Genomic DNA, 14,345 nt, shown 5'->3' on the forward strand with positions numbered 1-14,345 from the left:
GTTTAGACCACAGCGGCACCTGTGTCCCTAGTTGACTACATTGGAAAACAGGATGCTGGACTACATAGATCCAGCAGGGTTCTTCTTATGTTCTGAAGTGAAACTGCATAGCTTTAATTAAAGCAAAGAGTTCCAGCATGCAACACCTGCATTCATCTGCTTGCCTGCTTGTTTGCAGGTTCAATTTGAAGCGCTAGTATTAACCTTGAAAGCTTTCAATGGCTTAGGTTACAAACCTGCCCCCATACAAACCTGCCCATAGTTTAAGATTGGAAGCCCTACTATCTATCCCATTCATACATGATGTTAAGCAGGTGAGTACAAGAGGCTAAGACAAGCATCCCCAACCTTCGGCCCTCCAGATGTTTTGGACTACAATTCCCATCATCCCTGACCACTGGTCCTGTTAACTAGGGATCATGGGAGTTGTAGGCAAAAACATCTGGAGGGCCACAGGTTGGAGGTCCCTGGGCTAAGGCTATCTCAGCTTTGGAACATCAGGGGATTCACCAGGTTCCCTATTGTCCACATCAGAAGGTAAGAGCATCCCACTCCACACAAGGGACTCAGCTACACTGGTAAAGAAAAACTGCTTTACATGCATTATAACAGATGGCGCTGTGGAGCCCTGTCTTTCTCCAACCTGATTTCCCCTTATGAAGTTTAGAACGCATTTTCCTGAAATGCATTTTTGATACGCCTAGCTCAAGTCAAGGTGGCTTTTACAGAATGGTCTACTGTTTTACAGAGTTTATTGCTGGTTTTAATTATTGTTGTTTATGAGGTTGTTTGAATGAATATGTAATTTGAATCGTGGGTGTGTGTGGGTGTTTAACTTTGGGTCGTATCCAATGCAAGTGCTACTCAAAGAAGCCCCACTGAAATGAATGAACCTAAGTTAGGGCTCACCCATGCTTCCACTTGTCCCCTGCCTAGAAAAAACGGAGCTGTGCAGCTTTCCACTTGCCGTGTTAGTTTCGCAGGGAAAACCCACTATTTAGAGCTAAATCGAAGCAAATGTCAAGTTCAAGAAAACACAAATTGCCGTTTGCTCCTATAGAGTAATAAAGAGGGGAATGCAACGGGACGAGAGGAAGTGTGGATAACTCCTCTGTCGTGTCCATTAACTTCATTCGGTCTGCAACCCTATATAATTTATTTGGGGGGTTTACTTCATTGCAAGTTGCTTTGGCTATTATTTTAACAGAGATGTCTGATGCAATTATTAGCGATGCTTTGCTAAAGTAAACTAGCCAGGGACTCTCATCTCCTGCGATAAAACAATGAAAGGAAGGAGCTAGTCAAAGCCGTAATCAGTTGTGCTTGCAGCAACTGACTTTTCAACGCACCCACCCACCCGGCTTTACTGGCAACTGCAAATGGAGAATGGTGCACTTCATTAATGTCTTGATCCCTATTATGATCACATGGCATAAAGCTTATTGCAATTACCGTTCCTTGGTTGGCGGAAGCAACCACCATTTTAAATCGAGTCACTGAGTCAGACAGGGTTTCTAAATTATTCTTATTGACTATAATTTTCAATTAGAGCAAATAAAAGCATTAAATGACCTTTAACCTGGTTTTTGCTCTAACAGATGAGGGCTAAATTTATTGTGACAGCCCCTGATCACAGGCAGCGCTGCCTGTGATTCAATGGGCCTGGTATCTTAGCCACTGAAGGCTGAGCTGGTTAGGCTGTTGCGTGTTCAGACCCAGAAACCTCCCCACTAAATAAATTCACGCTTGACTCAAAGCACAAGCACTCAGGGGCTGAAGGCCCCGCGGGGCAAAAGCCCCTCTAAAGGGGAGGAAAGGGGAAGGAGCAAAATTAACAAAGGAGGGGAAAGGAAATAAATTGGATTTGGGAAAGAAGGGAAAACGGAAAGATATCACCAGAACGATCCGTCAAAGGTAAATCGCTCTCTCTCGGCTGCACAGTGGACATGCTGTTGCTGTTCCGAATGCACGTGCCGAAAGAGGAAGCTCTGGGTCACATGCATGGGTATATATAGGTCCCTCAGTCCATTTGGACTGCACCCCATTAACCAGACTGAACCCAGCATCGAGGGACCTACCAATCGGGTGTTGTGGCTGACCAATCTTACCTACCCACAACACAGGGGTTCGGTTTCCAGCTCTCGCCACAACATGTGCCCTCTTTGAGGACACAATTTATGGGAGGAGGTCATATTAGAGAGGAACGCTTGCTAGTTTTGTAGGGAGTGGAGGCCTTTTCAGGTGACAAAACTGACACTGCTTTTGCACACAGCTTTACTATTGCCTCCAAAACAATTGTTCACACTGAATGCACCATTCTCCAAGCCTTAGGGGGGAATGAGATGTCATGAGAGACACATCACAGCTACAACCCATTAGCTTCTTAACTCCCTTGCAATGTCCGGCTCCTAAACTGCCAATGTACAGCAATCATTGTTTGGTTCTTCGACTCCAAAACCTATCAGCCCCAGCCTGCATGTGCAATGCTCAGGGATGATAAGATTTGTAGTCCAGCTACATCTGGAGGGCACTATGTTGGCTGTCCCTGGTCTACTTTACCCCAGACATCACGTCATTGCACTGTATATTGTTGCAAACTCCTACAAGCCAATCATACACTGCGTAGCACAACGATGCTGTCATGTTATGGCTTGTGTTAAACTTAAAATATTGTCAGATAATGACAATGTCAGATAATGTATCATATAAGTTCCACTCTTACTGCTTAGTGTAGTGTGAATATGTATGTGTATTTTGGTGACTGTATTGCTATATGGCAGGGATTGCAATGTTTGTGAGATTTTCATGACATACAGTGGTACCTCAGGTTACATACGCTTCAGTTTACAGACTCTGCTAACCCAAAAATAGTGCTTCAGGTTAAGAACTTTGCTTCAGGATGAGAACAGAAATCGTGCTCCAGCAGCGCGGCGGCACCAGGAGGCCCCATTAGCTAAAGTGGTGCTTCAGGTTAAGAACAGTTTCAGGTTAAGTATGAACGAATTAAGTACTTAACCTGAGCTACCACTGTACTGCATTTGTGCTGCATTAGATGTATTTTGGTGGTGTTTGTTTTGTGGTTCTGAGTTGTTCTACTGAGGAACATCGTTCAGAGGCATTTAATAACAGCTACTTAAAATGTGAGAATATTATTACTATTAGCAGTAGCATTCTTTGATTTTGAACGTGGAATTTGCATTGCATTTCTTCTACTGCTTCTCTTTTTTTGTAGGTATAATGTTATTAGCTTCTAAATTATGATTCGGCTTCCACATGTGTCTCAAGGAAATTTACAAATATATCAGAAAAACAGCTAAAAATAGTTTTGATACGAATGCAAAATAAAAATTAAACACAGATTTTTACAAGGAATGCAGAATGAGCACCTACAGCACCTAAGACATTTTCCTCCAGCTGGAAACGCTTGTCAAAGCAAAAGTGTAATGTAAACATTGCATTTGTAAGTTGCTTACGGATTTCTGTTGAAATATGAAACAGTATACAGTATACATTAAGCAATTAAATATGTAAAACAATTCTCCTTGGTAAAGACATTGTATTAAAGGGACACAAACTATAGAGAAAAATGTACCATGTGTCAAGCTCTTTATAACACACACACACACACACACACACACACACACTGGAAGCACTTTGTTCATTTTTAGTTGCTCAGCTGCACATTTTATGCACCTGTCACTTTTTGTTCATTTTGGGACATCGCACTGTGCTGTATCATAGATATATAAAAGAAATGAAAATGCTCATAAAATAAAGAACAGGAAACAGAACCACAGGAGATATTTCCTGTCTGAGTAAACACAGGCTTCCTGATAGCATTCCTGTAAAGTGGCCAGGGTTGGTAGGAGGGCAATGCAACTAAATGATAAGCCCACTGTGCCAACGCCATGGGATACAGGGATGTGGGGAAGGGGACAAAGGAGATGGGGAGCCAACAGGTGAGCCGCTAGAGGGAACAGCTGACTAGCTGTGGAAACCGTGGGTGGCAGACCGGCTCTACCATTAAGCAAAGTGAGGCAACTGCCTTGAGTGGCTGATGTGAGGAGTCATGGAAAGGCAATCAATTGTTTACTTTCCCTGCCAGGGAGGGTGAGGGTAACATGCTTGCAGAATTTTATGCCTCAGGCGGCAATACCGTTTGATCAGCCTTGGGTCTCATGTGCCTTGACTTGCAGAACACGGGAGCGCCATTTGCAGCTCTGTCTCAGACAACAAAATGTCTTGAACCAGCCTTGGTGGCCATCTTGCTTTTCTGGTAGTTTGGCGGGGGGGGGGGGGGAAGGAGTCTGGGGCTACAGGCAGCAGCACTCGAAACATTTCCTCAGCCAGGAGCAAAGACTGAAACCCACTCAAAAAGAAAGGCAGAGTCGTGAGCAGGAGCCCACTCAGTAGAGTGTAGGGATTGGAAAAGGAAATGGGAACCAACTTAGAGGGCTTCCTGTATGGAGGGTCTCCTGAACTGCTTTCTCAGCAAACATGGAAGAATGAAGGAAAAGAGTAATAGGTGCTTCCTGACTTCTGCAATCTTGAACAACCAACTGGAGTGAGGGCTGCAAGGTCACACAAAGCCTACAACATTGTCTATGTAGATTTTATAGGTGCCATGTTTTGTCATACTCCAGCATGGCACAAAAACACCCCATAATTTATGCAGATGAAGGGGGTGGAAATATGCAGATATGGGAAGGCTTGGTTTTCAATGGCTCTCACTGGTTTTTCAACAGCCAAAGTGAACAAAATGTAGTGGATAGAACCAATTTGGCCAGAATTGTCTAGCCAACTCCACCATTAGGCAGACAAACACAACTACCGTGGACAGCAGATGTTGAGGGGCAGCAGCAGCCCCCAGGCACCCCTCTCTGTTGCCATGTGCAGCCTCAGGGGCGGTGGAGGACGCTGGTGAACAAGTAAAGAGGAAAGTGACAGTCCAGTCTGCTTCTGTACACAGAAAGGGAAGGAAGAACCATTTTGCCCTGTGTTCAGGCAGCAAAACGTCTTCAGCCAGCCCTGTGAAAGTCTAGTTTCATCCAGAAAAGCCATCGCTGCCTTTTGACTAATTCAGCGCTGCATGTTCAGATGGAGTGTCAAAGAAAAACATTGCGCTGTCAGTGCCTACGGAATAGAAATTACTCACTTTATAATCTCCCGAATTTCTCAATTTGCATAAAAATAACGATGCTGTTGCCAAGGTTTTCAGGCTGAAATACTAAGTTAGATAGTCCCGCTATATATTATGGCAGACTGATTATTGAATATAAGATGAGCTCTGAATGCACCCCATAAATTCAAATTTAGGAGAAATCCCTGTATACAAATTAGAGCGGAGCTTCACCTGTGCTTGGGAGTTTTTGCTTTTTACAAAGCCTGGGTTGCCACCTATGTAGCCGTACTGAAATTATAGACAGCATGGGTGTGCATTAACAGCACGATCCTGTGTATGGGTTTGCTCAGAAGTAAGTCCCCCTGTGTTCTGCTTACTCCCAGGTAAACATACCCTGAAATGCAGAAATGGATATGTTGCAACAATTTCTAAAAAATAGGTAGACACTCATCCAAAAGAGGTGCTGGAGGAAAGGACTCCTTAAGCCCAGAATGAATGAAAACATTTGACTGAAATGTATGTATTTAAACTGCAATATTGTTGTGGTCAAAGGAATCCGGCCTCCTGTTCAGATTCCTTACCAAATGCCGATAAAAGAGGGGTTTTCATTTCCCGCAGCCTGTTTGATATACCACAGACATTCCCGCACATGACATTAGGGCACAGCGTTGAATGCACATTAATTTTAAACATGTTAAACTCGGTGCAGTACATCAATATCGACATCTGACATTTTATGTGACCCTCCTATGCAAAAGGAGAAAGTGCTCGTAACATGAAAGAGCTTATTCTAATGGAAAAGCTTTTTAAGACATATCACTCAAAAATGCGCTATTTCTAGTGACAGATTCAAGTTCAGAACATGGCTCCTTATTCTCCAAGGCACTTCAAACACCTTATTTCTTTTGTTAGGCCAATATGCTGTGTGTGCTAATGACGACTCCTGTAACTGGTTGGAGACATTTTGCTGTAACTCCGCTTCCATCCCACAAGTACGTCCAAAGATGCGATTTTAAAAATAATTTAGAAAAAGCTTTGATGCAATACGGAGAAAGAGAATGCCGAAATACACCTCATTATTGTACACTTAAATAAGATCAAAATGCTAAAAATGGAAAACAAGCAGCTAAGAGTGCGAAAAATGACTCTTGGGGAATTGTTCCCTAACACTGTTCCCACAAACTCCATTCTGCATTGAGCGTTTGGATTTGCCATCACTCCCAGCTTCAGCGAAAAGGTGGGTGTTATGTACTGAAGTTCTCACCCTGGGCCAGCAGGGGGATACTGTAGATAGTTCAGGTCCACATATGCAAATAAGGGATCGAAAGTGACGTTCAGTGATTGGATAGTTACAGAAAATGGTTACTGTTGCGTTCTAGTGGAGCTCTATATAAGCAGGCTGGCTGAACCCTTCAGTTCAGTTCTGTTCTGGCCTGTGAATAAACAAGAGCTGTTTGAAGAATCGCTGTGTCGTCTGATACGTTCACCCACAACTTAACAGTGGGGCTGTGGCTGCATATCAGAGTACATGCCTGGCATGCAGAAGGTCCCGGGTTCACTCCACACCAATGAAAAGGAAAGGTAGAAGAAAACAGGTCTGCCTGAGATGCTGGAAGAATGCAACCAGTCAAAACAGACAAGCTAAGCTAAGAGGACAAATAGGCTGATTGTCAATATTTTGGGGGAGGGATCACAACGCACAGTGGAAATTCAAGCTCGTGCAATTAAAGTGGATGAAGGCACTCTATCACCCTAGCACAAAATTTTATTTTTTTTAAGGATTTCCTGTGGTTTTACACTAAGAAGCACAGGGTGGACAAATGATAAATAGGAAAATGTATATACACTGGGAAAACTAACCAGGATGAATGTCCATTGTCATATAATGTCCCTGCAAAACAAATCAGGACGAATGCTCAATACAGAGCGGGCATAGTCTTAACTTTGCACAAGCTTTGTGCAGGCAAATGAGGATGAATGCTCAAGTAAGCAGGTTGTCTGGAGGCAACTTCTTATGTTACAAAGAGGTGTGCAAAGAAACCTAGCCCAGAGCTGGTCGGCGCAAAAGCACTTTGACGGAAAAAGACCATCTCAACACACACCTGGTAGGGTGGACCTTGTTTAGTCCTTATCACAGAGCTTGACTACTCCAGTTACAGAAATGTGGGTGGTAACGGCGACCCTTGAGCAGTTATTGCCAATAGGGGTTTTGTTGTCATTGTTGTTTAGTTCATTAAATTTATAACCTGTCTCTTCCGTTTAAATAGCTCAAGGCAGCTTGCATCAAACAACCCACTCCAACTCTGCAAGCCTAAATTAAGATTACCAGCAGAAGCTGTAAAGTGCCAGACCCTGCGCACACACACACACACACTCATGATGTGCTGCCTTCTTCCATGAAAGCAGAGGTGACCACTGACCCCTACATCAGCCCTTCCTGAACCCAGAGGTATCTATCTATTTAAAATCATTTATCATAAAATATATCAAATTTATCTATTTTATTTATTTCATAAAATTTGTAAACCATTTGATTCTACCTCAAAGCAGTTTATCAAAAAGGTAAAACAATAAAATCAAGGAAAGATGTTTGCTGTTAAACTAACAAGTTTGCTTAATGGCTTCAGACAGATATACACACAACAACAATTGACTTAATATTTCCGTTTTGCTCTGTTTACCATTCATCACCATTTGTACACAAAGCAGCATGAATAAAAGATAAATATAGAGAGAGATTATATATATGTTTGTGTGTGTGAGAGTGTGTCTCGCGTCACAAGGGACAAAGGTGTAAAACTGCCAGACGACCCAGGAACCCAAACCTTTCATTCTCAATCTAAACATAATATGAGATTTTGTGAAAGCACAAGGCTATGGGCTGATTGTAAAGTAGGGATGAAGAAGAACCCAGTGCTCTCCTGCTGTAAATCAAACACAACTCCCATCATTCATGCATTCATACTGAACTCCCATAATCCCTGAGCACTGGTTTTGCTGGCTGGGTCTGATGGGAGCTGGAGCCTAACAATATCCTGAGGACCACAGGTTCCCCATCCTTGACCAGATGGGAAAAGTCTTCCTCTTATAGGTGTTCTCCTTCCATCGTAGAAAGGAATGCTTTCATCAGAAGAAAATGCTTCTGTTAGAGGAAGGGAACCTATCCTACGTATACAGTGGTACCTCAGGTTACATATGCTTCAGGTTACATACGCTTCAGGTTACAGACTCTGCTAACCCAGAAATAGTGCTTCAGGTTAAGAAATTTGCTTCAGGATGAGAACAGAAATCGTGTTCCGGTGGCGCAGCGGCAGCGGGGGCCCCATTAGCTAAAGTGGTGCTTCAGGTTAAGAACAGTTTCAGGTTAAGTATGAACAAATTAAGTACTTAACCTAAGGTACCACTGTATAGGCCCCATACTACTAATGCATAGCACTTTAGTGAGTATCAGGTTCACCACGTTAAATATTTCCGTTTGCCCCTGAGATTCTCTAGCTGAAGGAAGGAAATATGGCCATATATTCTATTTCGTGCAGTTAGATCTACCGTTGTATATTCCTTACACATTAGTAGCAGCACTTAGCCATGATTTCTCAACTCCCGTTCCCTAAGCAGACTTTTGTTCTTGAATTCCCATGGAAGGCAACACGCTGCAGTCGGTAACAAGTGGACAGTTAGAGACAACCCTGGACAGCAGCTTCCTTGCCCTTGCTCAGCTGTGCATCCTGAAGGCGTTAATGGGTTTTATTTCCACTCACTCTGATCTTGGGCCACACAAAGAGTCTTGCTACTGGCAGCGCTGAATAGAGGATCAACCTCTATGTGGATGAAAATTGTACCCCTTTTTTTTTTTTGCACTAGATAAAGAAAGATTGCAGAGGTAGACATGAAAGTAATGAGCTACAGTGGGGCACAAAGTTTCGCTCCTAAGCAAGGCAGTACTCCAAATGCTCACTAATAACTCTAGTCATCACTCCCTCTGGACCTTATACTCCTGTGCCTTGATATAAGTTATAGACTCATTTGGCCACTGAAAATTAGAAACATGGGAATCTGCCTTATTCCAGGTCAGACTAGTTGCCCATGTAACCTAGTACTGCACATTCTGACTGGCAGCAGCTTTCTAGGGCTTCAGGCACAGGTCTTCCCCTTCCATTGCTACAGGATTTCTCCAACTGGGGATGCTGGGGTAGGGATTGAACCTGGAAGTATCTAGGAAACACACTATGACCCTTCCCCATAATAATGATCCAGGAAACCAAAATGTTTGTTTACAAAGCTACTGTACTACCAACCTTACTGTATGCTTGTGAAACATGGACCACTTATAAACGCCATCTCCAACTCCTCGAAAGATTCCATCAACGGTGTCTCTGAAAAATTTTACACATCACTTGGGAAGACAGGCAAACTAATACCAGAGTACTGAAAGAAGCAAAGATCACCAGTGTGGAAGCGATGATTCTTCAACATCAACTTTGTTGGACTGGTCACGTTGTGCGGGTGCCTGATTGTCGTCTTCCAAAGAAGCTACTCTATTCCTAACTTAAAAATGGAAAGCGTAATGCTAGCGGTCAACAAAAGAGGTTTCAAGACTGTCTCAAGGCAAATCTTTAAAAATGTAGTATAAACACCAATAATTGGGAAACACTTGCCTGCGAGCGCTCCAATTGGAGAACAGCCTTTACCAAAGGTGTCATGGGTTTTAAAGACGCTTGAACTCAGGATGAAAGGGAGAAACATGCTAAGAGGAAGGCATGCTTGGCAAACCCTTACCATGATCAACTCCTACCCGGAAACCCATGTCCCCACTGTGGAAGGATGTGTGGATCCAGAATTGGCCTCCACAGTCACTTACGGACTCATTGTTAAAACCGTGTTTATGGAAGACAATCTTACTCGCCTGTGAGTGATCGCCAAAGAAGAAGACCCCAGATGAACCCAGAACAGACAAATGCTCAGCGGGAAAATGGCTTTGCTATATTTTCACAGGCAGGTTTGGAGGTTTTCTGCATGAGAAAACAATTGCAAGGATTACATGCAGAGAAGCATGAGCTTCCCCCTTGCACGCACACACATATTAAGAAGCTTTTGTGTATCTCTTGAGTGAGTAGCGGCAGACAATGGACCGGATTTCCCTCAATATCCTTATCAACTATGTATCTTCACTTCCTTTGTATTGAATGATGACACCCTATTGAGTAACTCACTCTTTGAGAGAAGTTAAAGCACAGGAATAAACATACTTCTCTCTCCCAGCCAGGGACCCGCTTGGCATCATGCCCTTGTCTTGGTTTCAAGTTGGGGGGGGCAGTTTATTTATTATCTGGCCAGATACATTCTGCAGAAGTTTGAGAATCCCACAATTATAAAAAATTCAAAGCAGAGGATGCTGCATGCCAGACAGGTATTAAAGACACACACAAAAATATCATAGAAGCAGTGCTCCTGCAGCCAGAGTATAGGGAGATCTGAGCTGTATAATTTTTTATTTTCTTTTGCGAGTACCTACACCAGTTACTGAAGGGACGAGGGTGGCGCTGTGGTCTAAACCACAGGACTTGCCGATCAGAAGGTCGGCGGTTCAAATCCCCGCGACGGGGTGAGCTCCCTTTGCTCTGCCCCAGCTTCTGCCAATCTAGCAGTTCGAAAGCACGTCAAAGTGCAAGTAGATAAATAGGTACCACTCTGGCGGGAAGGTAAATGGTGTTTCCGTGCGCTGCTCTGGTTTCGTCAGAAGTGGCTTAGTCATGTTGGCCACATGACCCGGAAGCTATCTGTGGACAAATGCCAGCTCCCTCGGCCAGTAAAGCGAGATGAACGCCACTACCCCAGAGTCGTCCGCAACAGTCAGGGGTCCCTTTACCCTTTACACTGATTACTGGCTGTTGCATTTCCATGGGATGATAAATATCCCAGCAACACAGAAGCAATCTGGATCCTAGCAACACCATCCCAAACATTACTCAGAATTAGGTCCCACTGAAGACAAAGAGACTTGCTCCCGTGTAAATATGCTGAGAATTGCAGCCTAAGTACATTCTCATATGTGATACACTAACAGCACAATCTTATGCACTGGACTATTGGGTTGTTATTTTTATTTTTATTATGTATTTTGTGGTTCTATATCTTGATTTTATTCTGTGAACCACCCTGAGACACCCCCCCCCCCCAGGTATAGGGTGGTATATAAATTCAATAAATAAAAATAAAAATAATAATGTCTACTCAGAAGTAAATCCCCCTGACTTCAGTGGTATTCTCAGATAAATGTGCACAGGACTGCAATCTACGAAGCACATTTAAGACACTTTCATTAATTTAGCGTCACAAATGAATGCTGTATATACAGGAGGAAATTTAGAAGAAAAACTGAATATAAATTCCAACGAAGAGCCCATTTAAAACATTGCTGATTTAAACCTCAGGTGTGGAATAGATCCTAAGTTGTTCAATGCAAGCACAAAAGACCCGAAATATCTTCAGAACTACAGAGCAACATTTTCAAAAGCATTAAACACTAATTGGTGTCCATCTGTTCCGAGCTGGTGGACAGCTCCTGCATTCTAGTTCTTTACTTTGGAAGACGAACTGCACTACTTTTATCAGAAATTATATTAGGAATATGCTCATATGTATTAGGGAATGTTCAAGAAGGAACTGAAGCATGTTGTTTGGACTGGAATGTAATTAGTCAAAGGCTCTCTGGCATGAAAACTCTGTCCACAAATCTCTTGTGGGTGTTGTTATTCAGCAGCAAACTACCTGTGGCATTAGTCGCTATATATAAAATCACCATGTATAGTTTAGCAGTAACAGGCAGGCATGCCACAAATGCAACTTTGCACAGAAGTTAAGTCCCATTGTGCACAGGACTGCAGATGGTTGAATTTATTTCACAAATCACGATCCCACCCTTCAATAACAGGTAGCAAGAACACTAACAATAATGAATTAAAAAAAAAATCGAATAAAATCATAAAGCAACAAAAGCATTGTAAAAACAGAAGGTACAATTGAGAGGTAGGCAAACTAAGGCTCAATTGCCTTCTAAATCCAGCCCGCAGATGGTCCGGGAATCAGCGTGTTTTTACATGAGCAGAATGTGTCCTTTTATTGAAAATGCATCTCTGGGTTATTTGTGGGGCATAGGAATTCGTTCATTCCCCCCCCCCCTTCAAAATATAGTCCTGCCCCCCCCCAAGGTCTGAGGGACAGTGAACCGGCCCCCTGCTGAAAAAGTTTGCTGACCCCTGGTCTAAACAATCGAGTTGTGGGAGTTGCAAAGGAAAACAGAAAGAGGTTGTTGAAAAGGCGAAGGCACCAGGTGAGCTTCTCTGGGGAGAGTTTTCCAAAGACACGGTGCCACAAATAAGAAGACCCTCTTCCCAGGATGTTGCCAATACACGTCAGACAGTGGGGGGCACCAGTGGCAACAGGTAATCCTTCTACAAGCCAATTCTTTCCCCCGTTAGTCCACTGCCATGCCATGCAACACTTGGGACCTCTTGGTTGCCACTCAGTGGCAGTGGCTGCTACTGCAATATACCCCAACCCACCAGCCATCACTAGCGCATCACACAGCTGGCTAAGCAGAGATATGAAATCAGAACCTGCAAGGTTTTCAGAAGGTAATACTTGGATGCCTGTACAGAGATACATTTTTTCCCCGTGGCAAAACTCCTGGGAGTGCAACTTACTTGTTGCTGCTCCTATTGCTCTAGCCTTTATCAGCACCTTGACAACAGTAAGAAGAAAATTGGGGAGGGGGGATGAAAACCTAGAATCATAGAATCATAGAGTTGGAAGAGACCACAAGGGCCATCGAGTCCAACCCCCTGCCAAGCAGGAACCACCATCAGAGCACTCCTGACATATGGTTGTCAAGCCTCTGCTTAAAGACCTCCAAAGAAGGAGACTCCACCACACTCCTTGGCAGCAAATTCCACTGTCGAACAGCTCTTACTGTCAGGAAGTTCTTCCTAATGTTTAGGTGGAATCTTCTTTATTGTAGTTTGGATCCATTGCTCCATGTCCGCTTTTCTGGAGCAGCAGAAAACAACCTTTCTCCCTCCTCTATATGACATCCTTTTATATATTTGAACATGGCTATCGTATCACCCCTTAACCTCCTCTTCTCCAGGCTAAACATGCCCAGCTCCCTTAGCCGTTCCTCATAAGGCATCGTTTCCAGGCCTTTGACCATTTTGGTTGCCCTACTCTGGACACGTTCCAGTTTTTCAGTGTCCTTCTTGAACTGTGGTGCCCAGAACTGGACACAGTACTCCAGGTGAGGTCTGACCAGAGCAGAATACAGTGGCACTATTACTTCCCTTGACCTTTGCAAGGGCAAGCGTCTATGAAGGCACAGTTATTCTCTGTAGCCTGATAAAATCAAAATGTGAAGTGAAATGGACTAGCGAAGATCTAGAGCAGCTTCTGGTCTAGTTAATTTCACTTTGAATGAAAACTAGGCAATTTTTTTCTTGTAAATCCACACATTAAAAATGGCAAATGTCATTTCAAATTAAGTTTCGTGTTATGGAGGGGACTGTGTTATTCACCTTGGACATTATCCATGGCAGACACATCAAAATGTAGTAGACATTTTGCAAAATATGTATTGCAGCAGAGATTTATTCCTGCTTTTTTTGCAGGGTATCTGACTGAGAAAAGGGCAACAATGGGTTGGGCTGCAGCAGGAGATACCATAACACCTCCAAGTTTCTAAGAAGCAAGTATATGCAGACACTCAAGTAGAGGTTGAAGAGCTGGCATTTGTTCTATTGGTTCAATGCAGCTGAATTCAGGGGAGACAGACGTGGTTTTCTATTGTGGTAAGATGTGCCCTTTAAAACAATGGACATCTGCCAGCCGCTACTGAATTATACTGAAAATATCAGACTTGCTTCAGGTGCAGAATGCTCAATGAATTATTTGGTCGACATTTTTAAGGACCTCATTGGCACTTCCTGGACTAATCAAAGTCCAGCTATCCTTTAGTTTTCACACCACCAAATTTTGCAACAGAGTTATCAAGTTAAAAACATGCAGAAAAACAGCAGATAAAATGTACATTTGTTAATAAATTTTAATATTTTTTTATTATTTATACCCCACCCATATGGCTGGGTTGCCAGTAGTTAATATGCACACTCAAATGCCTATTTTACGATAAAATGGATACAAAAGTCTATATTCGAGGATAAGATGCATCAGA

The 14,345-nt window shown here is 43.1% G+C and overlaps 1 protein-coding gene across 4 annotated transcripts in view; it reads right to left on the reverse strand.

Annotated features, from left to right (window-relative positions):
- RBMS3 (RNA binding motif single stranded interacting protein 3) overlaps positions 1-14,345 on the reverse strand; it is a gene marked incomplete at its 3' end in the record, with an annotated part of 742,271 nt that overhangs the window by 720,819 nt on the left and 7,107 nt on the right. The gene's annotated exons all lie outside the window — the stretch shown is intronic.

Source organism: Podarcis tiliguerta (assembly GCF_965153285.1).
Source record: "Podarcis tiliguerta genome assembly, chromosome: 12".
Classification (NCBI taxonomy): domain Eukaryota; kingdom Metazoa; phylum Chordata; class Lepidosauria; order Squamata; family Lacertidae; genus Podarcis; species Podarcis tiliguerta.